This window comes from Puma concolor, chromosome A1 (genome assembly GCF_028749965.1).
Source record: "Puma concolor isolate L17-30 chromosome A1, mPumCon1.1.hap2, whole genome shotgun sequence".
NCBI lineage: Eukaryota > Metazoa > Chordata > Mammalia > Carnivora > Felidae > Puma > Puma concolor.
In genome coordinates, this window is record NC_141667.1 from 239,320,689 (window position 1) to 239,347,887 (window position 27,199).

Here is a 27,199-nt window from a genome sequence, read left to right on the forward strand (position 1 = left end):
ATACAAATTATAAAAATAAAAGAGTATCTGTGCTGAGGAACACTGCACAGTGCCTGGGACATAATAAGCCCTCACCATGAATAAAATAAAGTAAAATAAATAATGAAATAAAATAAAATAAATAATGAAATAAAATAATAAAATAAAATAAAAAATAAAATAAAATAAAATAAAAAATAAAATAAAATAAATAATGAAATAAAATAATAAAATAAAATAAAAAATAAAATAAAATAAAATAAAAGAATAAAATAAAAAATAAAATAAAATAATAAAATAAAATAAAAAATAAAATAAAATAAAATAGAATAAAATAAAAAATAAAATAAAATAAAATAAAAAATAAAATAAAATGAAATGAAATGAAATAAAATAAAATAAAATAGAATAAAATAAAAAATAAAATAAAATAATAAAATAAAATAAAAAATAAAGTAAGATAAAATAGAATAAAATAAAAAATAAAATAAAATAAAATAAAAAATAAAATAAAATAGAATAGAATAAATGCAAAGGGAACATAATAAATTTTATACTGAGAGGAACAATATATTTAAAATAAGCACGTATTATCACTCGATTACCTAGACTGCACAATCCAATACAGTAGCCTCGTGCAACTATTTACATTCTAACTAACTAAAATGTAGTGAGATGGAAAATGTCATTCTGGAGCTGCACCCGTCACGAGTGGTGACAAGAAGCTGCCCATGACTAGTGGCCACAGTACCAGGCGGCACAGATGTGGACTATTTTTATCACCCAGAAAGTTCCATTTGATAGCCCTGTTCTGAGCAATTGCCTGGAAGGTATCTCAAGAAACGAAACACAGAACTGAACATTTTTTGTGCGGGAGTGGGGGGAGTGGGGAAACAGACACAAAAGGTACAGAGCAAAAGTCACTGTGTAGAAAAGCTAGTTAATGTTGGGGGCCAAAATGAGGAAAAAAGAATACGTTTTTATGGAGACATTCAGGATGTCTGGAGATTCATTCTGGGGATCAAATCTTAGGGAAAACCCACTCAATCATTTAAACCCATCTGCTTATATCTTGTATCATGAGGTACAAAGAGGGAAAAAACATCTTTTGGAATCCTAGGTTGATAGGACACTGCTTGACTGTCGCCATCTTTTGGTGTTAAATACAGACCTACAGTCAACACGTCTCAGAGTGAATGAAATGATCTCCTGTGATACTTGGTGACAGGCAAAAGTACATAGAAATAAAAATTTATGGTAGACGGTATTATTTGAAATTGGGTTTTTTGTATTTTTCTTTCAGGGAGAAGATAGCAAGTCTCATCACTCCCAGCTTTTTCACATGACTTACGATGACAACCCACCTTTGTGGTTCGATGCACCATTAAATTTTATCTCCAGTCTATTCCCCACATGAAACCTAAATCTCTATTAAGCCCCAGCAATATAATGCAGTAAATTTCTCCGGAGTAGGGATAACCATTACATCTCTGTAGAAGACATCATTTTTTCCACATATGAAAATGATTAAACTAAAAATTTAATGACTGAATCTAGAAAAGCTCCTTTAGGCCACAGAAAATGAGTTTAATCTGTGAATGTGATTTATGTCTGTCAGGAAACCAAACTTCATCATGCAGCCATAGCTCACAATAAAATGTGCCATGATACTTGCCCTTGTTAATGATGCCTGTCTTTGTCCTATGGGTGGTATTTAGTACCTCAGTGATTCTCTCTGAGCTACGAGAATATCTCTATCCACTCTGCTAGATGAGGCAAATGTAACACCAGCTATCAAAATCATTGAACTGTGACCGAAAAATTGCGCACAAGTACTGTTTTTCTGCCCTTAGAATTAGAACATTCTATTTCATCCTGGAGGTAATTTAAAACATAGAGAGGGAGGTGAAAGTATTAAGGTAATGAATTAAACAAGACAGCTACTTAAATTAAGTCACATACAGACACAATTAGCTAGTGTACTGGGAACGGCAGCCATTCGCCATGTTGTGTGGGTAAAATTGTGACATAAATATTCATCGGAAGAGCCAATGGTGTGCGTTTCTCAAGGAATTGGGGGCATCTGTGTTGCACAGGAAATGTTAATACACGGTAAGGTCAAGGGACATTGCTTTGATTTTTTTAGAGCTACGTACTAATAATTGAGGTTTAATTTAATCACATATTCTAATTACTCTATGCTTCATCAAAATGCACATCATTTCTTGATGATTTACATATGCAATTCTAATTCCCATATAGGTAAATATACCAGGGTTGAAAAAGCATATTTAAGAAAAATCTCATCAGCACATCCAATATGCCAAAAAAAAGTTGAAATATACTTGAATACACTTATGATAACTTAGGATATTGTCACTGAGAATGTCCCTCATCAAGAGTCACAAATTTCAAGGGCTCCAATTTAGAAACGCTAGCATAAAATGTTTGTCGTTTTCTTATTCCCTGTAGTAGTTAGTCACTACTGGGTAATAAATTAAGAGTCCAAACAACAGACATTTCTCACCTCACGGCCACTGTCACCTCAGGGTTCAGCTGAGGCAGAATCAGTTTTAAAGCCGTGTCGGTGACTGTAGGCAGAATTCCCGCCCCTGCAGGCTGGTGGCCTGATGTCACCCTCAGTTCTGCACCGGGGTTCTTCTTCACTGGAACAAGCAGACCCTCAATATCAGTTGCTGTTTTCTTTCAATCAAGAGATCGCCCCGATCTGTTCCCCTTTGCTGCCGCTGTCTCGTTTCCAATCCCAATTTCTACTTTGGACTTCTGACAGCCTTCTAAGTACAATTCCCACCCTATTTCCCCCCCCATACAGTGGCAGGGTAGTGCAGCAGTTAAGAGCAAAGCTCTAGAATCTTACTGCTTGGATTCTAATCCTGGGATAATCACTCACCAGAGAGAGGATTGAGGCAATTAAAAAAAAAAAACAACCCTCTCTGTGACTCAGTTTCTTCTATAAATACTGTCTTGTTGGTCAGCTGTGTGATGCTCATCATTATATTCTCTTTACCTCCCACGGTACCTGAAGGGAGAGATTACACTGATTAAATGGCAGTAAAATTGACAGAACTGTTTCCACTTTCTCTTTACCCATGTGTTTCCTAATAGATTATTCTGGTTCGGGAACTAGGAAAAAACAGATTCAAAAACTTTATGAGAACTCTAATGGGAAGAAAGTTTTATGTATCAGAGTATTGGTCATTTCATCTTTCTTGAGTTAGCTTTTGCTATTTCAACAAATAGTCAGCGCACGCTGACTATATTCCAGAACCGTGCTATGTATTTCGGACACAAGTTCTTTGCTCAGAGTCTAGTGGGAGACGCAAAATGACAAGCAGGTTTAAAGAAATAATAATAATACAGTGTTATGAAAGCAATAATAGAAGCATCTTATGCACATACAGAAGTCATATAGACGGTAGTTCTGCGTCTCACAAGACTTCACAGTGCAACTGACTGGTGAGTGAGTTGTTGAATAAGTCTGTTTGCAAAGCATAATAAATAATAATAGTGGTGATAATGGACTTATATCCAAAGGGAAAAAAAAACGTATGCAATATTATGAAACATCACACGAACAGGGAACACTTAGTAACTTTATGTTCCTGGACAGTGTGTGCTATGGATTGTGGAGAAGAAGCTATAAAACTAGATAGGACCTTGTGTTGGCTAAAAATGTGGGGCGTTATCTTGTACGCTAATGGTAGAGAACAGAACTTTATTAAGACGGGCAATGACATTATCACGCTACGGTTTAGAAGGATCATTACTAGCTAATCAGAGAATGGTTACATGTCATGGGACAACGTGGAGAACCCAAAGAAGCGGAAACCCAAAAGGAAGTTTATGTTCTAAGTGATGACTACCTAATCTTGGGTCACATCATGTGAATGAATACTGGAAACTCATTGGAACTTGAATGTGAATATTTAAGATCGGATGACGCCACAAGTTCAGGGGAATGCCTGAACAATGTGTCAGGCAAGTTACACAAGAAATAAAAAAGGGCACAGAGGGGCGCCTGGGTGGCTCAGTCGGTTAAGCGTCCGACTTTGGCTCAGGTCATGATCTTGCTGTCTGTGAGTTCGAGCCCTGCGTCGGGCTCTGTGCTGACAGCTCAGAGTCTGGAGCCCGTTTCAGATTCTGTGTCTCCCTCTCTCTTGGACCCTCCTCCGTTCATACTCTGTCTCTGTCTCAAAAATAAATAAATGTTAAAAAAAAATTAAAAAAAAAAAAAGGGCATAGATGTGGAGGAGGAAGAGATAGTGAATTCGGTTCTGTTTAGCTTGGAGTCCCAATGGGACATCCAGATGGGGAATATTCAGCGGCAGCCTGCTACAGGGTGTTTGACGACGGTTCCAGTTAACCACAGAGATATGAACGCCATTAGCATGTAAGAAGCAGATTTGGAAATATGGGCGGAGAGAGAAAATATGAAGTCAAAGAACAAGAAGAGAATACCAAACAACTCCGACGTGCACAGTCTAGGCAAAAAAAGATCCAGACAAGGAACTTAGAATGAACAGGCACAGGTATTCACTCATCATCGTTATCACTGGCATCATCATCACAGAAATCATCATCATCATGAAATGACAAAACCAGGAGCCAAGGAAAACCAACAAACAAAACAAAAAAATAGGAGGGACGAGGGAGGAAAAGCATCTGTTCAATTTTGTCAAAGTGCCGCGAACAGTTAAAGACAAGGGTCCCCTTTGATTTGATAACTAGGCAGTCATTGGAGACTATCAAAGAAGTGCATTTTCATTTGCTTAATGGGGTGGAAGTTGTATTGGAATAGGTCTGGAAGGTAAAGGGGATCTGACACAGTGATGAAATCACATCCAGGCTGCACCTCAAAAGTTTAGTCGAGACATGATGTGTTTTTTCTTCCGTCAGTTCGGCAAATTTTTGTAAAGTCGTTGTACAAATAGGGTACTATCGCACAGTTATGACAGAAATAATAAGCTGAAATATTCTTTCTGGAGAGCAACAGATATCGACAACCTCTCATAAACCCCCAAATTTCACCTTTAGGAACGTATCCTAAAGAAACAAGCAGGGTTAAATACAAACATCACAGATAAACATGATGTTAACCTTGGTAAACGTAAAAACACCTAAAAGGCCTAATCATTGAGGATATTTCAGATAAATTAAGAGACGTCTCATGTGGAGGTTACGGTAAAAGGTTTCTATTGCCATTATAAACTCTGAAATATCAGCGGCTTAACAAAATACATTTCTTCCCCCATCCAGTTATGAAGGGATCCAGGCTGAGAGAGGCTTTTACTCTTTTTGAAATGTTAAACCCAAAGTCATCCTAAAGAGCTTGGAGCCCGCTTCGGATTCTGTGTCTCCCTCTCTCTCTGCCCCTCCCCCACTCATGCTCTGTCTCTCTCTGTCTCAGAAACAAACATTTCAAAACAATTTTTTAAATAATAAAAAAATAAATAAACATTAAAAGAAAGAAAGAAGGAAAGAAAGAAAGAAAGAGAGCCTAACCCCTCGTTGACCAAGTAGAAGTAAAATACATCCCTTCCCTTCCTGCAGCTGGATTCCTTCCCAGCCACAGTTTTGTTTTATGAAAAGGGACGCTGGTGGGTGACTTGTCATCTGCTGAACCCACAAAATGGACATTGAAAAATTATAGGAGTTCAGACAAAATACTCTTGCTCGTAGGCAAAAATGAAAGGGGAATTTTTTGCCCTGGGGGGGGAATTAGTCATCTCTGCCACAGCCCATCTTTCTGGACACACATCAGTGGGCATCTCTGTTCTTACATGTACAATCTGTTCTCCCCTTCGTGGTGACCGTATATTAAAGGTGGTAGACACTCTGACAGGTCTTGCTTTTCCAAATCACCTGATGGAGCAAAATCTTCCTTTTCTAACGTGTAGGACTGCAGGCATCTAGACTATGTTCATCCCCTACAAACAAGAGATATGTCGAAGCACAAACCTCTGGTACCTGTGCACGTGACTTTATTTGCGGCCAGGGTGTTGGCAGAGGTAGCTGGGTTCAGACGAAGAGAACACTGGATGACGGTGGCCCTATGTCCGACGACTGGAATGTTCACGAAGAGTGGTTCGGAGACACAGACACATGCACGTGGGGAAGACGGCCATGTGGAGAAGCAGACAGAAAGTGGAGTGACACAGCTAGAAACCAAAGAAGGTGAAGGAGTGTTGACAAACACCAGAAGCCGGGAAGAGGCGTAGAACATTCTCTCCTAGAGCCTTGGAGGGAACATGGCCCTGGGAACACCTTGATTTTGGACTGCCAAGCTTAACCGCAAAAGAATACACTTCTGCTTTTTTAAGCGCTCAGTCTCCGGCAGCCCTAGGAAGCTAACACAATCTGAATTTAACCCATGTATCTCACCGATATTCTAGTTTTTAACCTCTTCTCTTAGAGCTACAGGCAAACTGATTGTCCTTAAACATTCTTGTAAACAATGTAACCAAATGGCTTGTCACACATAACTTGGATCGCCATCTTCCCAACCATCAGTGTTAGGTTTTTTTACTATCCCCTGCCTCGCCTTTAAAGGAATGTCACATATTTTCAGATTTTCATTACGGCAGCCTCGACTTCAAGGTACTAGTTTCTGTATCACAGTAATACTCATAAGCATAAGAGATAAACCCCATATCTCACTGGCTTACTCCTGTAAAATTGTATTTCTCATTATGTGAAATTTAGCAGCCAGTAGGAGGAGGTAGGAGGTGATCTACTCTGAGTGGTTATTTATGGCCCTAGTTTGGTAGAGGTTCTGGCAATCTGCAATGCGTAGCTTCTAAAGCGACTTTGGTCATTGATGTCCAGCCAACAAACGAGGGAGGTCATAGAGCTTGGAGAAGAAACAGCATCTTTACATGGCCCAGAAATAACACATACCATTGTTAATAAGAGCTAGCCACACGGTTCTCCCTTAACGAAGGTGGACTATGAAACATAATCTTGGCTGCACATCCCAGACTAACTTTACGGAATGGAATAAGGGTATGAATCTTTGGTCATCGGCTAGTTATCCAGGTCACGTGCGACACTGCGTCACGATCACAAATTGGGCGTTCAAAGACCATTGCATTATTTCCTCTGGGGGTGCCTGGTGGGGGCTCAGTCGGTTGAGCGTCTGACTTGGGCTCAGGTCATGATCTCGCGGGTCGTGAGTTCAAGCCCCGCGTCGGGCTCTGTGCGGACAGCTCAGAGCCTGGAGCCTGCTTCGGATTCTGTGTCTCCCTCTCTCTCTCTGCCCCTCCCCAGCTTGCACTCTGCCTCTCCCTCTCTCAAAAATAAACAAACATTAAAAAAAAATTAAAAAAAAACACACAAAGACTATTGCAGATCATGAAGAAAAAAAAAATCCCATTATAGAAAGCTTTTATAAAAGGGCAGTATCTACAAATCTAAATCACACTCCATATTATTCTATTTCTATATCTGAAGTACATCATTATCAACCTGCAGCTATATATAAATGGTTGGCTATATACGAAGTATTGGAGTTCCATGTTCAGTCTGTGAGTGGGATTACTTGTGATTTTGATTTTATTCTTTATTCATTTCTGTATTTCCCTAACTTAAAACATATGTGCTTTTTTTTTTAATCTGAAAAAGCTTATTTTTATTAGAGATTTAAAAAGCTTAGCATGGCACCTAGCACCTAATAGATGCTTAATAACTTCTGCTGAATAAATGAATGGCTCTGGATGAGAAAGAAAAGGAAGGAGGCAGTAATTAGAGTATGACTCAAGCCCAAGGAAGAGTTTCTCTAAGAATAGGCTGTTTGACCATATGCTTAGTTGGAGGGAAAAAAATTAGTGAAGAAGGCATAAATTTCAGGTGTGCAATAATGAAACAAAAGAATTGGGGACAAAGGGCCCTGAGGAAAGATTGGTTTGGAGAAGAAACGTAGAGACTGAGAAGGTTTGCTGAGCAGAGTTGTAAGAAGGAAAGAAGGAAGTTGAATTGTTTCACTTTTTTTGTGTATAACCTCATCTCAGTAATCTAGGGAGGGTTATCTGCAGAATCAAGGAGTGAAACCTAGGTAGAATGTTCTAATGGAGTTGTGGGGGTAGAGCCTAATATTAGTAGTGACATTAGGTTTAAATTGGAAAGAGGGGCCCCTGGGTGCCTCTGCAGGTCAGGCGTCAGACTTCTGCTCAGGTGGTGATCTCGTGATTTGTGGGTTAGAGCCCCGCATTGGACTCTGTGCTTGGAGCCTGCTTAGAATTCTGTGTCTCTGTCTCTCTCTCTCTGCCTCTCCCCCACTCCCGATCTGTCTGTCTCTCAAAAATAAATAAATATTAAAAATATTAGAAAGAAGGGAAAGATTTAATACAGTTACTAAAGGCTGCATAACAGCATTTTCAATACTTTGCCTCACGTCTTATGCTACTTTTTGTCATTGTCATGATCTATTGTTATTTTCTCTGACTGTAATCTGGATGTAGTCAGGGTGTCAACATCATGGCTCTATGATAAATAAAATTTGTTCAGGTTTCGTGGTTAGCTGTATTCTCCCCGGAAAACTATCACCATTTAGGTCAGCTCCCAAGGACAGATTGATCCTCACATGTTATTCCCTTAGTCTCTGGTGGATAAAGTGAAAAAACCAGGAGACTACTGGCACAAGGAGTGAAAAAAAAAATGTGTGAGAATTTGCAGCACAGGCATTTAGATTAAAGAAAAATTTGCTTCGATAGGAAACCTATCTTTATCTTCCTCATAAATTCAAATAAATCCCATACCATTTTGTATGCCCTCAAACGAATCTTGGTCTTAAGTATGCATACGTGACTGCTGATTGCTATGGTTTGAATGTTTATGACTCCCCTCAATCTCAAATTCATCCAAAGATGATGGTGTCAGGAGTTGGAGCCTCTAGGAGATGCTTAGGTCATAAGAGAGGAGTCCTCATGAAACGGTATCCGTGCTCTAGAGGGATCCCTTGCCCTTTCCGCCATGTGAAGACATGGACAGAAGGTGCTAGGTATGAACCAGGAAGGAAGGTCTCACAAGAATATGGCCATCATTGGGGCACCTGGGTGGCTCAATCGGTTAAGAGTCCGACTTCAACTCAGGTCATGATCTCGTGGTTCTGAGTTCGAGCCCCACGATGAACTCTGCATTGACAGCTCAGAACCTGGAGCCTGCTTCCGATTCTGTGTCTCCCTCTCACTCTACCCCTCCCCTGCTCACTCTCTCTCTCTCTTAAAAATAAATAAACATAAAAAAGTAATTAAAAATAAAAGAATGTGACCATAACGGTGTCTCGATCTTGGACTTAGCCTCCAGAACTGCAGGAAATATTTTTCTGTCGTTTATAAGCTACCCAGTCTGTGGAATTTTATTATAGCACCTGGAACAGACCAAGTCAATGCCTTACCTACTTCTCTTCTGCTATTAGTCAGGAATCCCTGTGTTAGATGTACTCAAATTCACTAGTTTCCATGCTAAGAGCCCCCCACACACATTTTTCTCTGAGGAGGAAGGACCACTACTGCTCGTACTTTCCTTTGAATACAGAGCACCTGCCAATGCACCTGGCACCCAAAGTAAGCACTCAGTAAGTGTTGATACCAGGAATCCCAAATCCTCTTCCTAATCCGCTCTCGTGTCTAGAGCTTCCCTTCAGGTACCATTTAAGGTTAAGAAAGACCTCAAGCCAATCAAGGCCTCAAACAAAATTTCTTTTGTTAAAGACATTAGAGAAACAGCTAATCCACTATTCCCGAGTAAATGTTCTTCTGGCTCTCAATCCAGGTGCTGGCCTGCTACGTAGAGTGAGCAGATTGGACCAATTCTCCAGGTAATCTGCTGCTATCTAAATTTGTGCTTGCAGAGTTAGTTATCAAGACCATCAGAAGGAAGAAATCCAAGCTGTGCCACGACTACTTTGAAGAGAATTATGATGGAAGCATTTATTAAGATGCCGGATAAATAAAATGCCATGCATGGCATGGACTATTGTGAATTTGAGCTGTTTCAGGCCAATTTTCTTTATACCCCCACTTAACGCTCGCCAGCTAACCCATGTCTTAATCTCATCTGCTAGACATTACTGAGATAGAAAGAACATTCTGCTGGGAAGGGAGTGGGGCTATAAATTGGTTTTCTCAAAGTACTGTCAGTATGTGTGAAATTTACTGTAACCAGGGGATTGTCAGATATATATTATTAGATAACTATTGACGAACTTTATTTTTATAATTAAGTACGCATGGGACGAAAAGGACTAGTGTATGCATGATTACAACCGGGGGGATAAACAGTAAAAATTATCTGTAAATACATTACTTATAGTTAAATTTACAGAAAATAGAGCAATAAACTCTACAATTTTAGAACCATAGGGACTATATAAACCAGAGTCCAGATCATATAGGCAGGGTTACCTCAACTAGGTCCAACTAATGACAATTGAGATTAATATGGAGGCCTGTTAAACAATAATGTCTTCTTTTTTTATTTTGCTGAGTCATGTGCTGACATATTTCTATGCAAAAACAAAATAATGAAATGAGAGCCAGATCAATTCTGCAGATAATCTAGACCCTATTCATATCCACCCGAGTTTTTCTCGTACAATATTTAGGTAAAGATAAAGTTATGGACTTGAATTTTACAGATAAAAAAAATCAATGCTTTACTTCATTCTGCCTGGAAGAACACAGACACTATACTAATGAAAAAATAGACATAATGTCCTGCTATTATTCATCTAAAGATAATTCAGACTTCATAGCGAAAGCAACTTTTTCTTACGCAATCGTTTAACGAGCTAAATACTTCTTGAAACACATTACTGACTTCTTGTAATTGCCATAGGTTTTATTCTTTTCCTTATTTGAGTTGCGTGTATCAGTTTGGGTGCGACTCCATCCCGAACGCCTGTTTATGAGCAAAACCCGAGTGAAGCGCTCCTTCACGTGCCATGGCTCTGAGCGGCCTATTAAAGGCAGCAGGCCTTGAAACCCAATAGGACCCGACTTACAAAGATAAGGAAACTCATACAGACAACGGCCACGAGCATCGACGCACCGTTTCTAGGTCAACAGCTGCTAGTCTGCTAGTCTCTCCGATTAAAGCATGGGAACACGATGACACATTCGTGAATGTATCGTGCATCGATCTGAACACCATCACTACTTTCAATGCCGCAGCTTGATTTTTAAAGGAAGAAACTCTTACCTTATTATTTGTTTGTCAGAGGATCCAGAAAGTTGTTTCATTTCACTGATAAAGCCCCACCTTAAAATGGCAATAAGACCAGGGCTGTATGAGAAACGATCCGTTTGAATCGCTTATGAGACGTCTCTTCTCAGACTCCTTCCGTTGGCTACGGCAAAGGGTAAGAAGCAGCATCCTTTGTAACAATCAAGGAAAGCACCATGATGACTGATGCTTCATAAGAGAAGCTTCTGACGGAATCACAATATAGCATCACCAACGAAGTCATATTTCACTGCATTCATTTGGCAAAGGTTCATTCATCCCTTTGGCAGCTGACAGTCTGTGCTGACTTCTTAATATGAGAAATGTATTAAGCTCATACTCACTGAAGGCACTGGCAGATTACTTGAGACGCTGCTATTTCACTTGATAAATCCAAAGAATGCGTCGGTAAGTGGGGGGCCGTTAGTCGTGAAAAATACCCTACTTTCAAATCAAACATGACACGTTAGTGACACCTCCCTTTGAAACTGGACCTCTTTAAAATGTGTGCACTTACACATGACTAGATGACTCTGTGTTTTAACAGCTACATAATCCACATCCCACCACACAATTAATCTTCTTAGGTGCTAGAATCACTCGATTATTTCTTTAAAAGCAGCATGGCTCAACTTGGAATTTTCTGTGACTGTTTGTTACTGACAGACAAGGTATCCTGTGTGTTTTTAATATCTCGCAGCCTAGATCCCATTCACCCTACTCAATATCTGCTTTCTTCACAGCCCATAGACACAGCTGTAAGCAAGTCTAACCACAGAAGGAAATTTTAATTTTTAAGCAGCTGATGAGATGGCAATCTGTCTTGGTTACTGCCATAATCTTCCATTTAGAGCTGACATGTTTATTCTTGGGCATTTAAACTGTGGCCCAGAAAGCCATGAAGGGAGGCCAGTTATAAATGTTAGATTTGATTGGAAATGACATTCCAAAATAAACATGCCAAAGCGCACTGGAGCATTGAACGCATCTACAGTGCATCGCAGTCAGCCCAAACCCACAGGCACGCAAACACACGGGCACACGCACAGAATTCTCAGCAACCACACTACACTCGGACACACAAACACAGACAGACACACGCACAATTTCTATCCGACTCAGTAAGAGGAAAGAAAACGAAGCGAGCATTGGTCAAAACAAATGCCACTTTACTCGGCAGCCAAATGTGTAAGGAAGGCATTAAGCCCCATCTTCTAACATCATGAGAGAATATTTTTAAAGACACAGAAGGAAATATTCCCCTTAAGGATCAGCTGGGAGGTCCCTTTTACACATCACTCAAGTCTCTGATGAGAAAATAAATGGATGAGAATAATAATTCTAAAGGGAGGAATTGTTTTGAAAAGAATAGAGACACAAAAAGAAATATAACCCAGACTGGGCTCACTGCCCAGAAGATCAGGCAAACAAAGACAAAAACTGGGGGGCGGGGGGGGGGAAGAAAAAAGAAAGAAAGAAGATATTTAAAAGGCATATTAAAAATATATATAAGCAAATATGGACAAAAAGAAAGCAACAGCAGCATGGACAAGAGTGTTTAGAAGATAAGGTGGCCAGGGGAAAGGCAGGTCAGAGGGAGAAGCAGTCAGAACACGAAAATACTAAAATACTAAAATACTATATCAAAACCCTGTCAAAGCAGGAGGAAACTGAGGGAGAGAACTTGAAACTGAAAATCATTAAACCGTACGCCCATTCTCGTCACTACTTTGTCTGGGTTGCTGGAAGGCCACACAGCTTGGGTTTAAGTTACTAGAAGACAGGTTTTCCTTTGAACCTTTGAGTGTGCATGCGTGCGTGTGTGCGTGTGTGTGTGTGTGTGTGTGTGTGTGTTTGTGCGATCACTAGAAGGCACGACAGTGAAAGAGGAGTATTTGTTGCTAATTTACTAATAGAAACCAATTCTTCCAAAACCTTATTCCAGGCTGTCATTAGCTTCTCTCTGCTGTTCATGTTCTGCCTCTTTTCAGACAACAAACCCTCTGCCACTTTCAAGTCTCCTGCTGTTTGTCATTCTCTACAAAATATCCGCTAACCTTGCATCATGGTTCACTGACTGGCTATGTCGTCATGTCTTACCATTGTCATTGTGTCTGGTAATTAATATTAAATGTAATGTATGGAGACCCTAACTTAGGAGAGCCCAGTTACGGTTGTGTCACATACAGGTGAGGAATCCATCCACTTTTTTGACTATCTAGAAAGTTCAGGTTTGGGAGGCAAAATAAAAATGTGCATAAAATAACAACAATCATTGCCTTCGTTGTGTGTAAAGTAATAACTTTCGAAGGAATGTGTTCCATTTTGATTTCACCTCATCTTTAAAAACCATTTCCTGCACCTTCTCTCAAAAAGAAAGCTACTTATTTTCATACATTCTCCATTTATTTTTATTTTCACTCTTTGGCTTGACCAAAACAGCACATATCAACGTGTATCGACTAAAATTTTCTCCAAGGTAGTTAGATGGAGATAGCATTATAAAATAGCAAGTCAACTGATGAATTGGGTCTATGTTTGGGCTGTGGGAATGGAATGATGGACTGGTAAAATGTTAAACTATTATAATTAGAGAGAATTTCCAGTAATGTTACACAGGAAGAATCAGAAAGTTCAAAGGAAGAAAGAAAGAAAGAAAGAAAGAAAGAAAGAAAGAAAGAAAGAAAGAAAGAAAGAAAGAAAGAAAGAAAGTTCATGCTTCTAACTGATAAAATAATTCTTTTCTGCCTGGACTCAATTTTAAACTTACTCTTCCTGAATAAAAATCAGAATTTCAATCCCCATCACCTAACTGTGTTTTAGCTCCCAGAAAACTCAGATTAGCAGGCGGGAATGGATCTGCATCATTGTCAAAACTAAAGGGTCTGGGATTTTACCATACCTCCCTGCAGTCTAGCAAGCTAGTTAGCCAGCCAGCTTCACTGATGCTCCAGAAGACACACAATTCCTGGGTCAGAGAAAAACAGTGTTACTACTCACAGCAAAGGCAGTAGCCAAAGCGTCAGCATAGCTGAATCAATTACCCGAGCCCAAGTCCCATAAGAACATGGAGAAACAAATGATACCTAGGCATTATAGGAAAGAAATCCTAACTCTGGGAAAGTCACTGTTTTTACAGTTAGCAGGAACAAGCATGCCCCCTTTTTAAGGAGAGATGGTATCTAATCCCTCAAGGTTGTTCTCAGTGCAAACAAAACCCTGAGAAATGGCCCAGGTAAAGAGCAGTCAAGGACTTGCATTCTTGGGATACACAGCAAGACATGTATGAGCATGAGAAAACCATGGAGGAGTGTCAACCAACAGCATCATCGAAAGAGAGAAGCCATTTTTAGGATAATTAATCATTGGTGACAGATACTTTGAAGAAATCAAAGCCACTTTAGAAAGGCAGTCAGTGGTAAAGATTATGCTTCAAGCTGGAACTTGAAGTAATTGCCAATTGAATTAGTAAGGGTGTTCTGCAGTTTTTACTAAACTCTCTGAAATGGGAAAGTGACCATAACTGCCTTAGTTCAAATCCCAGCTATGCCACTTACTAACTGAGGAAGTGATTTCATCTCCCTGTTCATTCATTTCTTATCTGTATTACGGGGATAATAATAGGAACTAACTATTGTTTTCTGTGATTAAAATTACTTAATTTATGTAGAAAGAACTATGTAGGTGTTAGCTACTCATACCCTACGATTGCCACTACTATCATCGGAATCATTATTATTTATTACTAGCGTCTAATGGGCAGGAATAATATGGAACACACATTTAATAGAGCCAGGACAATGAAAGAAGATAAAATTGGAATAAGAATACAGACGGTTTTCTTAAGAATTTCACCAACTCCTTGTGCGATTGAAGCACTAGTTAATATTAGAATCTAGTGTTTATTATATTTAGTATGATGCATGTAAATATACTTCAGTTTCTACATAATACATGAAATATTTCTGATATCATGATATGTGATTCTTTTATTCTGATTACATACATGTTGCTGTCACAATAAAGTAAGTTAAATGCCCACTCATAGTCTCAGTACAGAGTGATATTCTGACCACATAGACCCTCTCCAGTTGTTGCATCAGGGTCTGAAGCCAATCACTGAGACATGCAGGACACATAGAATCTTGTCCTACCAATGTTGCCTTATCTGGTAGGTGTCTCATGTGTCACACCAATGCAGAATTGACTATTCATCAAAGAACTGTCACCAGTGACTAAAAATCAACCAGCCACTGGGGCGCCTAGGTGGCTCAGTCGGTTAAGCGTCCGACTTCAGCTCAGGTCACGATCTCGCAGTCTGTGAGTTCGAGCCCCACGTCGGGCTCTGGGCTGATGGCTCAGAGCCTGGAGCCTGCTTCCGATTCTGTGTCTCCCTCTCTCTCTGCCCCTCCCCCGTTCATGCTCTGTCTCTCTCTGTCCCAAAAATAAATAAACATTAAAAATAATAATAAATAAATAAATAAATAAATAAATATAAAAATCAACCAGCCAGACTTCTACTTCTAGACAGATAAATAGTGATATTTCTCCTTGCTCTTCCTACTAAGTTCAATGAAAAACCTGGATATTCTATATAAAATAAATTTAAGAAGGCTATGAAAGGTGGTGAAGTCACACTGACCAGGGACTCTAGAACCAGAGGAATAGTATGTTAGTGAGTTTTTAGAATTTGGTTTTGGCGTGGTTTGTTTTTTTCTTTATATATCTGAAACTAGAGCTGGAGAAGCTGGCAACCCCAAAATGCTAATGGGTACAGACAAAAATAAGACCCAAGGAAAGCCCTCTTTCTAGCCAAAGAACCAGTAAAAGGGCAGCTTCGCAAGACAGAAAACTTTTAGACAATAACTGCTTTACTCCGGCTAAAATAGAAACCATGGCCCTACCCTTACCCATGTCTGAAAAAAACGGGGTGCAGAACCTAGACTCCACTTAATCCAGGCTAAAATAAGGCACATTGATCCTCTCTATTGTTATGATACAAAGAAGGCTGAGTAGGAGGCTGGGACCTTCACAACTGCCAAATGGTAATAAGACCCTACTGCAGGGTCAGTGGAGATCTTGTGGTGAACGTGGACTTCCACTCTGACCTAGTATGAATGAGGAATTCCTTAGCTCCCAGCTGTGATGATGTCACAGGAAGCCTCATGCGAGTCAGGTCTTTCATGATTACTCAGTGATGATTAAGGCCACCTCCCTGATGGGGAGCACTAATGACGCACTCCCATCTCTCCTTTCCAAGGAGGTATAAATTTGGGAACCAGAACTCCTATCATTTTCCAGCAGTAAAAAGGAGCTCTCACCACCTTGGGTATCAATGGAGGCCAAGGGAATGGACTTCTACTTATACCCGATAATAATGAGATAATCCACCCCTCATTTTTCTGACAGAGATATCAGAAGAAGCCACCTAAAACAGGTTTAAATAAGATCCTGAGTCTCATAACATAATACCTAAATGTCCTGGTTTCGATAAAAAATTACTCATCCTACCAAGAACAAGGAAAATCTCAGCTGGTATAAAAAAGACAATCAAAAGTACTAACACAAAAATGACAAACATGTTACAATTGTAAAGAAGTCATCATAAAGGTGCTTCAACGAACTATTATGAATACATCTGAAAAGGTTTGAAAAAAATCTCATCAATTAATAGAAGATATAAAGAACCAAATGGAAATTGTAGAACTGAAAAATACAATAACAGAAATAAAAACTCACTGGGTGAGCTCAATAACAGAATGAAGGAGGTAGAGGGAAAAAACTCAATGAACTGGAAGATAAAACAACATAAATTACCCAATCCTAAGAATAGAGACAAAACAGACTGAAGAAATTGAACAGAGCCTCAGGGACCTTTGGGACTATAACAAAATACTTAGTATCCTTGTCATTGGAAACTCAGAAGGAAGGGGGAAAGAAGGTGCAGTTTACAAACTACTCAATGAAATAATGGTTGCATCTTCCCAAATTTGACAAAAGCCTATAGAAACCTATAGATTCAAGAATCTGAAAGAATCTGAACAGGATAAAGTCAGAGAATCCACCCCAAAACACAGTATAGTCAAAGTTCTGAAAATTGAAGGAAAAAAAATCTTTATCTTTAAAAAAGCAAAGGAGAGATAATTCATTACCTACAGGAAAAAATAATTTGGGTGACAGTAGATTTCTCATGAGAAATCATGGAGTCTAGAAGGAAGTAACACATTTTTTAAATGCTAAAAAGGGAGAAGAACTGCAAATTCTATATCCAGTGAAGATCTTTCAGGAATGAATGGGAAATCAAAATATTCTTAGATGAAGGAATATTAATAGAATTACCACCAGCAGATCTACTTTTAAGAAATGCCTAAAGGAAGTTCTCTAAAGAGAAAAGATGTAATAAAAGGAGAAAAACCTTGGAACATCAGGGGGAAGGAAAAACAAAACAAGAGAAAGAATAAAAACATAAGCAAATACATTTTGTTACTCTTGGGTTTGTAAATTATGTTTGAACATTGAGGAAAAACTATAGCACTTCAGATTTGGTTCTAAACATAAGCAGAGAAAATATTTATGATAATTGCAGAGTAATACTAGAAAAGCTATACAAAGATAAATACTCAAAAACTCTAAAGGCAACTCAAAATGAAATTCTACAAAGTGTTCAGGTAACCCACAGAAAGAAGGCATGAAGAAGAAAACAGAGAAGCTAAAAACAGATGGAACAAACAGATAACAAAAATAAAATAGCAGACTTAAGCCCTAATGTACCAATAATTACATTAAATGTAAATGATTCAGATGTACCAATTCAACGACAGAGATCGGCAGACTGAACCTGAAAACAGGACTACATTTTGTCTATGAGGAACTCAATTCAATACAATGATATGGGTAGGCTGAAAGTAAAATGATGAGAAAAATATGTTTGGCAACCGTTAATCAAAAGAAAGCAGGAGTCATGGGGTGCCTGGGTGGCTCAGTTGGTTAAGCATCCGACTTCAGTTCAGGTCATGATCTCACAGTTTGTGAGTTCAAGCCCCGTGTCAGGCTCTGTGCTGACAGCTCGGGGTCCGAAGCCTGGTTCAGATTCTCTATCTCTCTGCCCCTCCCCTACTCGCTCTCTGTCTCTCTGTCTCTCCCTCTCAAATATAAAAAATAAAACATAAAAAAATATAAAGAAAGAAAGAAAGAAAGAAAGAAAGAAAGAAAGAAAGAAAGAGTCACATTTACCAGAGACAGAAAGGGACATTATGTAATGAAAAAAGGGTTAATCCATCAAGTCACAACAATCCTAAATTCGTATGTCCTAAACAACAGCAAAATAAATGAAGCAAACACTGATAGAACTAAAAGGAGAAATAGACAAACTCACAATTAGGGTTGGAGATTTCATCATCCTTCTCTCAACAACTGATAGAACAACTGGAGAGAAAATCAGCAAGGATCTATAAAAACTCAGCAACACACAACCAATAGGATCTGATCAACATTTATAGAAAACTCTATGTAGACACATTCTTTGCATAGAACATACATCAACATAGACCATATCCTGGGCCATTAAACAAACCTCAAAAAAATTTTAAAACCTGAAATCATACAGTGTGTTTTATGACCACAAGAAATCAAACTAAAAATCAATACCAGAAAGATAATGGAAAAACCTCCAAATATTTAGGAATTAAACAACAAATTTCTACTAATCTATGGATCGCAGAGGAAGTCTCATGTGAAATTAAAAAATGCACTGAACTAAATGAAAATAAAAATTTGCGGAGCATAGCTAAAGCAGTGCTGAGAGGAAACTTTATAATATTAAATGTTTATATTAGTAAGAAGAAAAAGTTTCAAATAAATAATTAAGCTCCAATTTCAAGAACCTAGAAAATGAAGAGCAAAGTAAACCCAAAGAAAGCTGAAAATAATAAAGAACAGAAATCAGTGAAACTGAATATAGAAAACCAATCAAGATGAAATGTTGGGTAATATAGCTCCTAGAGTTGATGTGGATTCAGTAATCATAAGTAACGTGTCCAATCGTGACCTTCCTTCTTCAGTTATATGAATGATAAAGAGAGGCAAGAGAGAAGGATACGGTGTGCATTTCTAAATACTGTCTTTATGTGATCTGGAATTCTTATTTTTCACATAACTAGGAGAAGTTTCTGTCTCCTACCATAAGAAAAAATGTGGGGTGCCTGGGTGGCTCAGTCAGTTAAGTGTCCAACTTCAGCTCAGGTCATGATCTCATGGTTCATGGGTTTGAGCCCCACATCGGGCTCCACACTGACAGTGTTGCTCCTGCTTGGGATTCTCTCTCTAGCTCTCTGCCCCTCCCCCACTCATGTTTTTTCTCTCTCTCTCAAATAATAAATAAATAAATTTAAAAAAAAACCTGTAACACAGGTTATTCATTCATTCATTCATTCATTCTTTCCTTTAATTGATATTTGAATTATATTCACCCTTCCTCAGAGTATTCATGGATTGAGCTATCATGAAATTAATTGTAATAATAGTAATAATAATAATAAATAAACAGAGAAGAATGCTGAAAATTAATATACACCTTCATTCATGGAAGTAGGCTGTGGTGTCATGTGGCAAAATAGAAATCTGACTCCCTTCCCTAAAGCTTATTGGAAATTCTTAGTGCTTTAATGCTTTGGTTTGGTACTATAAGATTGGATATTAGAAAGAAAGAACAGAATTCCAAGGAAAATGAGGCATGCGTGGCAGCAATTCCATTTTGTAAATTTTGTAAATTTTGCAGCATGGAGCGTGCCCCCTGTGGCTGTCAACCTTGCCATTCTACCTTGGTCGCCACACCCTCTTTTATTAACATGCTCCTTTGAATGACGACATCAAAGAGAATAACAGAGAGACTTTTGGTTTTGGTTTTGGTAATGCTGTGTCGGCATTACTTAAATATTAGTTTCCCCATTTAGCTGTAATATCACATTCTCCAAAATGTTCCAAAACTAATAAACCTAAAGATAGCATCACTGATGCAGCTGTATGTCTGAGTAGATCAGTGTTTACACATCTCAGTCATAACATAAAGTTTTCCAAATCTAATCTGATATCAGCTAATGGGATGATTTAGACATGCCAAATTGTGATACCACCTAAAATTATGTCATTTAATTAAAGCTAAACTTATTAGACACACGAGAAGTGCACGCAAATAAAGTTGTAATCTAAAATGAGGAAGTGACAAGTTGTAATCTAAAATGAGGAAGTGAAATCGACTTTCATTTGTGGATGTCACGGTGGTTGAGGTTGGAAGTTGTTAAGATTTATATGATACATAACTACATCATACAAATATAATGACTATTGTTAAAATATGTCCAACACAGCGTAAAAAGAATACTGGCTTGGAGTCTACAGATCTGGGGTGAATCTCAGCTCTGCTGCTAAACTTGCCTGTGGTATTTGGAAAGTTACATAAACTATCTAAATCAGGGTTTTGCCTATTTGTTAAAAAAAAAATACACAGTGCTACATGAATTAACTCAATTTTCTCATAACTACCCTCTGACTAAATCATCAATGTTGTCCTCATTAGAAAACAAAACAAAACAAAACAAAAACAAAAACAAAACAAAACCAAAGAACACCACATAACAAAAAACCACAGACTTGGATTTAGGCAACTTGCGTATGGTCATGTGGGGAATTAGCGGATGCAGGATTTGAGCCGAGGAGGTCCAATCCCAGTCGTTTTAATGAGCCTCAGTGCTTTATTGTTTTCCTGACACAGTTTTATTTCTAGGATCAAATGTGATACACCCATAAAACACCGTATAGGTATCTGGCACATAAGAAGCACTCACTATTAGTTTACTTCTTATTACTATTAGTATTAACATTATTAGTATGTGTAATGTCCCCAAAACTCCTGAAATAAGCTCATGCTTACACTTATAGTGAAATAAAAAGTTTCTGTAGCCCTTATCGTATCTAATATAGCTTTGCCATCGTGACATACACATAAATCACAACTCACCTTGACATATTTTATACTCATTTTATTGCTAATCATAACCTTTGTTTTTATGTCTTCTTTTTCTCTACCTTGGTTTAGTCCTTATCATACTCCAGTTAGAGAGAGGACTTTCTCTCCATTAGACATTAAGATCCTTAAAGGCAACATTACTTTATTTACCCTTATTTCCTCAAAGCTGTGCACAAGACTGCCCCAAAGTTAACACAAAATGAATATATAAAGAATGAAAGATGACTATTTCCTCATAATTTCCACTTTTTCATTTGGAGGCGATAAAAAAAAAGTCTAATAAAAACACTAGCATTTGGGAAAATCAAGAATTCCTACCACATTTGATCTGCTTTAAAGGTAAAGATAGAGCTTGAGAAATATACGAAGGTAAGAAGGCAGTTATGTGCGTGGGAGTCTTTTGACTTACTCATAATCTTGGAGCAGCATCGAAGAATCAACACTTACCATAAGAAAGGAAGTGAAGGGGAGGCTGGGTGACTCTGTCGGTTAAGTGTCTGACTTCAGTTCAAGTCATGATCTCACGGTTCATGCGTTTGAGCCCCGCATCGGGCTCTGTGCTGACAGCTCAGAGCCTGGAGCCTGCTTTGGAATCTGTGTCTTCATCTCTCTGCCCCTCCCCTGCTCATGCCCTCTCTTTCTCTCTCTCTCTCAAAAATAAATAAACATTAGGAAAAAAACACTTTAAAAAAATAAAAGAAAATGAAATGGTCTAAAAATGCCTGGTTGCTTCCACATGGAGAGTGATAAAATGATTCTAAAATCTTCCCAGGTGACAAATCATGTTTACATGAAAGCGATGGGAATAAAAGCACCTACTCAACCTTGTGATCAGAGAAGTTCAAGTCTCTGAATCTTTAGCCTTAATTCATGGTATAAAAGACCAAGGCCAATAATCCTGACTGAAAGTGATGACTAGAATGGCCCATGGAACAATCCCACAGCTGCCTATGTCTTTACGTGTTTTCAAAACATTGAAACCCATGTTAATTACATTACATATTTACGGATGTATATTATTTAGCAAGCCTAAGGCTATAATTCAAAGGTTAGAAGCTAATATAGGAAATAAAGTTCAAGTGTCATTTATAAGATTGTTTGCTTTATGTGAGTGGGACTTAGATTTCAACTTCACAGTAAATTTTTAATTCAGAAGTTAGTGATGTTCTGTGATTATAGGTTCTAGTATGACATAATGAAAGAAATGAAATTCCTAGACCATAAAGATCTTTGGTTACATTTTTTTGGCATATACTATAGGGAGCATTGTAAAGATCAGGGATAGAGATTAAGAATTCTGCACATATGACATAAGCCATAGAGAATAAAATGTGCCCTTCATTTCTACTTCGTAAGGTACAAGAAACAGCTACAGTAATGTAAACAATTGTGCAGATTCCAACCAATGCATTCTAGCCACAGATCTCAAATTGGGTCAGCTCCATCCCAGGTTGTTAATGAGTCAAAAGTAATATCCATGCTATCACAAAATTAGTTGCAAACTACAAAATCAGTACACAAAAATCTGTGGTTTCTATACACCAACATCAAACTAAAAGAAAAAAATGTTTGAATCTCATTTATAATTGCATCAAAAAAATAAAATACATATGAACAGATTTAACCAAGGAGGTGAAAACTATAAGACATTAATGAAAGAAACTGAAGAAAACATAAATAAATGGAAAAATATTCTGTACTTATGATTGCGTGAATCAATATCATTAAAATCAATACCCAAAGCAATCTACAGATTCAATGTAATACCTATAAATATTTCTAAGGCATTTTTCAAAGAAATACAACAAATAATCCTAACATTAGTATGGAACTGCACACACACACACACACACACACACACACATAAACAATGGAGTAGCCAAAGCTATCTTGGGAAAGAAACATCCAGAAGCATCATGTTCCCTGATTTCAAACTATATTACAGAGCTACAGTGACTAAGTATTGGCATAAAAAACAGTTACATAGATCAATGGAACAGAATAGAGTCCAGAAATAAAACCACATATCTAAGGTCAACTAATTTATCATAAAGGAGCCAAGGGTATGCAGTGAGATAAGGATAGTCTTTTCAATAAGTGGTGTTAGGAAAACTGGACAACCACATGCAAAAAAATAAAACTTGACCATTATTTTACACCGTACACAAAAATTAACTCAGAATGGACTAAAGACTTGAACATAAGACCTGGAACCATAGAACTCCTAAAACAAAACAAAACAAAACAAGACAAAAAAAAAAAAAAAAAAAAAAAAAAAACCTTGGCAGTAAGCTCTTTGACATAGGTCATGGAATTATTTTTCTTAATCTGACTTCAAAAGCAAGAGCAACAAAAGCAAAAATAAATAAATGGAATTACACCATACTAAAAAAGCCTCTGCACAGCAAAGGAAACCCTCAACAAAATGAAAAGGCAACATACTGGATAGGAGAAAATATTTACAAATTGTGTATCCAACAAGGGACTAATTTCCAAAATACATAAAAAACTCGCAACTCAATAGCAAAAAAAAAAAGGGGGGGGGGCAAATAATTTGATTCCAACATTGGCAGAAGATCTGAATAGATAATTTTCCAAAGAAGACATGCAGATGGCCCACAGGTACATGAAAAGATGTTTGACGTCATTAATCATTAGGAAAATGTAAATGAAAACCACATCGAGGCGCCCCCTACACTTATCGGAATGGCAATCACCAAAAAGATAGGAAATAGTAACTGTAGGTGTGGAGGCAGAGAAAAGGGAACCCTTGTGCATCGTTGGCAGGGATGGAAACCAGTGCGGCCACTGTGGAAAACATAATGGAGATTCCTCAAAAAATTTAAAAAAAAAATTACCATATTGTCTAGCAACTCCACTTCTGAGTATTTATCTGAAGGAAATGACAACACTCTTGAAAAGATACATGCACCTCATGTTCATTAGAGCATGATTTACAATAGCCAGACGTGAAAACAACATAAAGGTCCATCGTGAGTGATCGGATAAAGAGGAAATGGTATATACACACAATGGAATATTAGCCATATAAAAGAATGAAATCTACCATTTGTGACAACATGAATGGACCTGGAGAGCATTATGCTGAGTGTAATAAGTCAGACAGAGGAAACAAATACTGTGTGATCTCTCTTACATGTTCCATCTTAAAAACAAAACAGAACAGAACCAAAACGAACAACAAACTCACTGATACAGAGAACAGATTGGTGGTTGCCACAGGCAGAGGAGGGGGTAGGGGGAGGTTGGAGAAATGGGTAAAGGAAGCCAGAAGATAAAAATAATGAATAAATAAGCAAATACTGTGCACTACTGAGCATCACCAGAAAAAAAAATTGTGACAGAAATGAAAAAAAAAAAAAAAAAACTCTTTCAAAGAAGAAAAACAACCTCAAATTATATACAAATTGCAGATACACTGAAAGTAAATAGTGGCAACATGGCCATAGTTCAAACACTCGGGTTTATCTCCTAGATAATATACAGTTTATACCTAGATGAAATACTCCACAATTAAATATTTCTTAAAAAAACATTTTATTCAGGAGTGTCTGGGTGGCTCAGTCAGTTAAGCCTCCAACTTCAGCTCAGGTCATGATCTCATGGTTGGTGAGTTTGAGTCCCGAGTCAGGCTCTGTGCTGACAGCTCAGAGCCTGGAGTCTGCTTCAGATTCTGAGTCTCCGTCTCACTCTGCCCCTCCCCTGCTGGCATTCTCTCTCTCTCTCTCTCTCTCAAAAAAATAAATAAACATTAAAAAAAAACAACCAGGGCGCCTGGGTGGCTCAGTTGGTTAAGCATCCGACTTCGGCTTGGGTCATGATCTGGCAGTTTGTTTGTTCGGGACCCACATCGGGCTCTGTGCTGACAGCTCGGAGCCTGGAGCCTGCTTCGGATTCCGTGTCTCCCTCCCTCTCTGCCCTTCCCCCGTTCATGCTCTGTCTCTCTCTCTCTCAAAAATAGATAAACGTTAAAAAAATTTTTTTAATAAAAAACAGCCTTTTATTCAAATCAATTACCACATAGCTAATAAAACCAAAATGAAAAGACTTTGTGATGGACAAATATCTTTACAAGCAAACGGACATAAAGCTCAAAGATCTCCCAGTGACTGACGGCCTGAACAACACAGTTTCTCCATTTCTCTTATTCAGTTTGCTCCATGGTAACCCCCCTCACCTTCCCTATACCCCTGATTGTTTGGGGAGTGAGTGTCCATGACAGTAGGACCTTGTATTTCCACAGCACTGAATGGTTTTCAAGTTGCTTTCTTCGGGACTATCTCATTTGACGCCTCCCCCTCCTCCAATATCCACTGAAGTGTTAACGGCAATTATTCTTATTTTTGTTTTAATGAAAAAAGGAACATGGAGGTTCAAGGAGAGTAAATGGCTTGATCTGGTGCTATTGGTAGGACTGAGAGTAGACTGAGACCTTCCCTTCCTCAGCTCTGCCCTCTTCTCCCCTCAAAGGCAATCTACTGACCCACGGGGTGACACGTCTCTAAAAGGATCCCTGGAGGCCAAGAGCGCTAACATGTAGGAGGGGAAGGGGAATAAAAGATGGAAGAACGTGGCTAACAAAACCCCTCCATTACGGAGAGAGCCGCGAGAGTACAAGGTAAGTGAGAAGTGGTACAGATTTTACAAACAGTCCCGCAATGTATTTATTGAATGGCTGGTTATTAACATCCATTTTGTCTACTCTGAATTTCTTGAAATAAACACCAAAACCAAGGATAAAATAGCCTTAAGTCAAGCAAAACTGGAGGGACTGACTTAGAAATTTCCTCCGTTTTTAAAAAAATAAATGTTAATGTTTATTTATTTTGAGAGAGACAGACAGACAGAGCATGAGTGGGGGAGGGGCAGAGAGAAAAGGAGACACAGAATCGGAAGCAGGCTCGGGGCTCTGAGCTGTCAGCACAGAATCCAACACAGGGCTTGAACCCATGACCTGTGACATCATGACCTGAGCTGAAGTCAGACACTTAACCGACTGAGCCACCCAGGCGCTCCTGATTTTGCACATTTTAAGCAACCATTTACCTTCGGCAAAGAATTGTTCAGATGTACTGCTCGGGTGAGACACTGATACGGTTGCCTGAGTCAGGTGTTTTGTGAAGGAGAGCCAAGCCCCATGTCTTAAATAATGCTCTCGGGCAAGGTGAGAGCTCCCTCCATAGCAGGCGATTTCTTCATCCTTCTTGAAGGAACAATGATTAAACCCAAAGAGCATTAAGCTAGAAAACACAGAGGCAACATTCCAGAGCATGCCCCAGTATTCTGGAAGAAAGACTTTACACACAAAGGCTTGCCAATAGTTGGCCCAGTTCAGTATAAACTCTGGCTGCTAACGGTGCAACTCAAACAGGTAGCTCCACAGCATGGAGCCCAGATATGTTGTATCCCAGTGTCAAAGAGTCCACAGAGGTTGGTGGGAGGAAATTATAAAACCAACTACATTTTATATATTAACCCAATTTTTTACATTAGCAAAAATGCCCACTATTATTTGTTGGCAAATATCACCAAGAAGAGCCATTCTTAACAGTTACATGTTATGTACCGAAAAACTAAATTTAGTGCATGACTTTGAGCTAGGTGGTATATTGGGAAAAAAGTATTATTAAAAGACACTATCAGGACAACCGATGACATTACAATATGAGCCGCAGATTAGGTTAAAAATATTACATCAATCTTAAGTGTTCTAAATTTGGTAATATCCTTGCTCTCGTCCTTAGAAGGAAAAGGAACACGGACGTATTAAGGGGTCAAGAGGCATGATATATTGGGCAGGACCCAGGGACAGGGACGGTGCGAAGCACTGTCACCTAGGTCTGTGAGGTCTGGAATGTCACAAGACAGCAGCTCTGGGAAGAGGACTGCCCCACAGGAGAAGGGGAAGCAGAGGGGACTGGAGTTTATGGGATG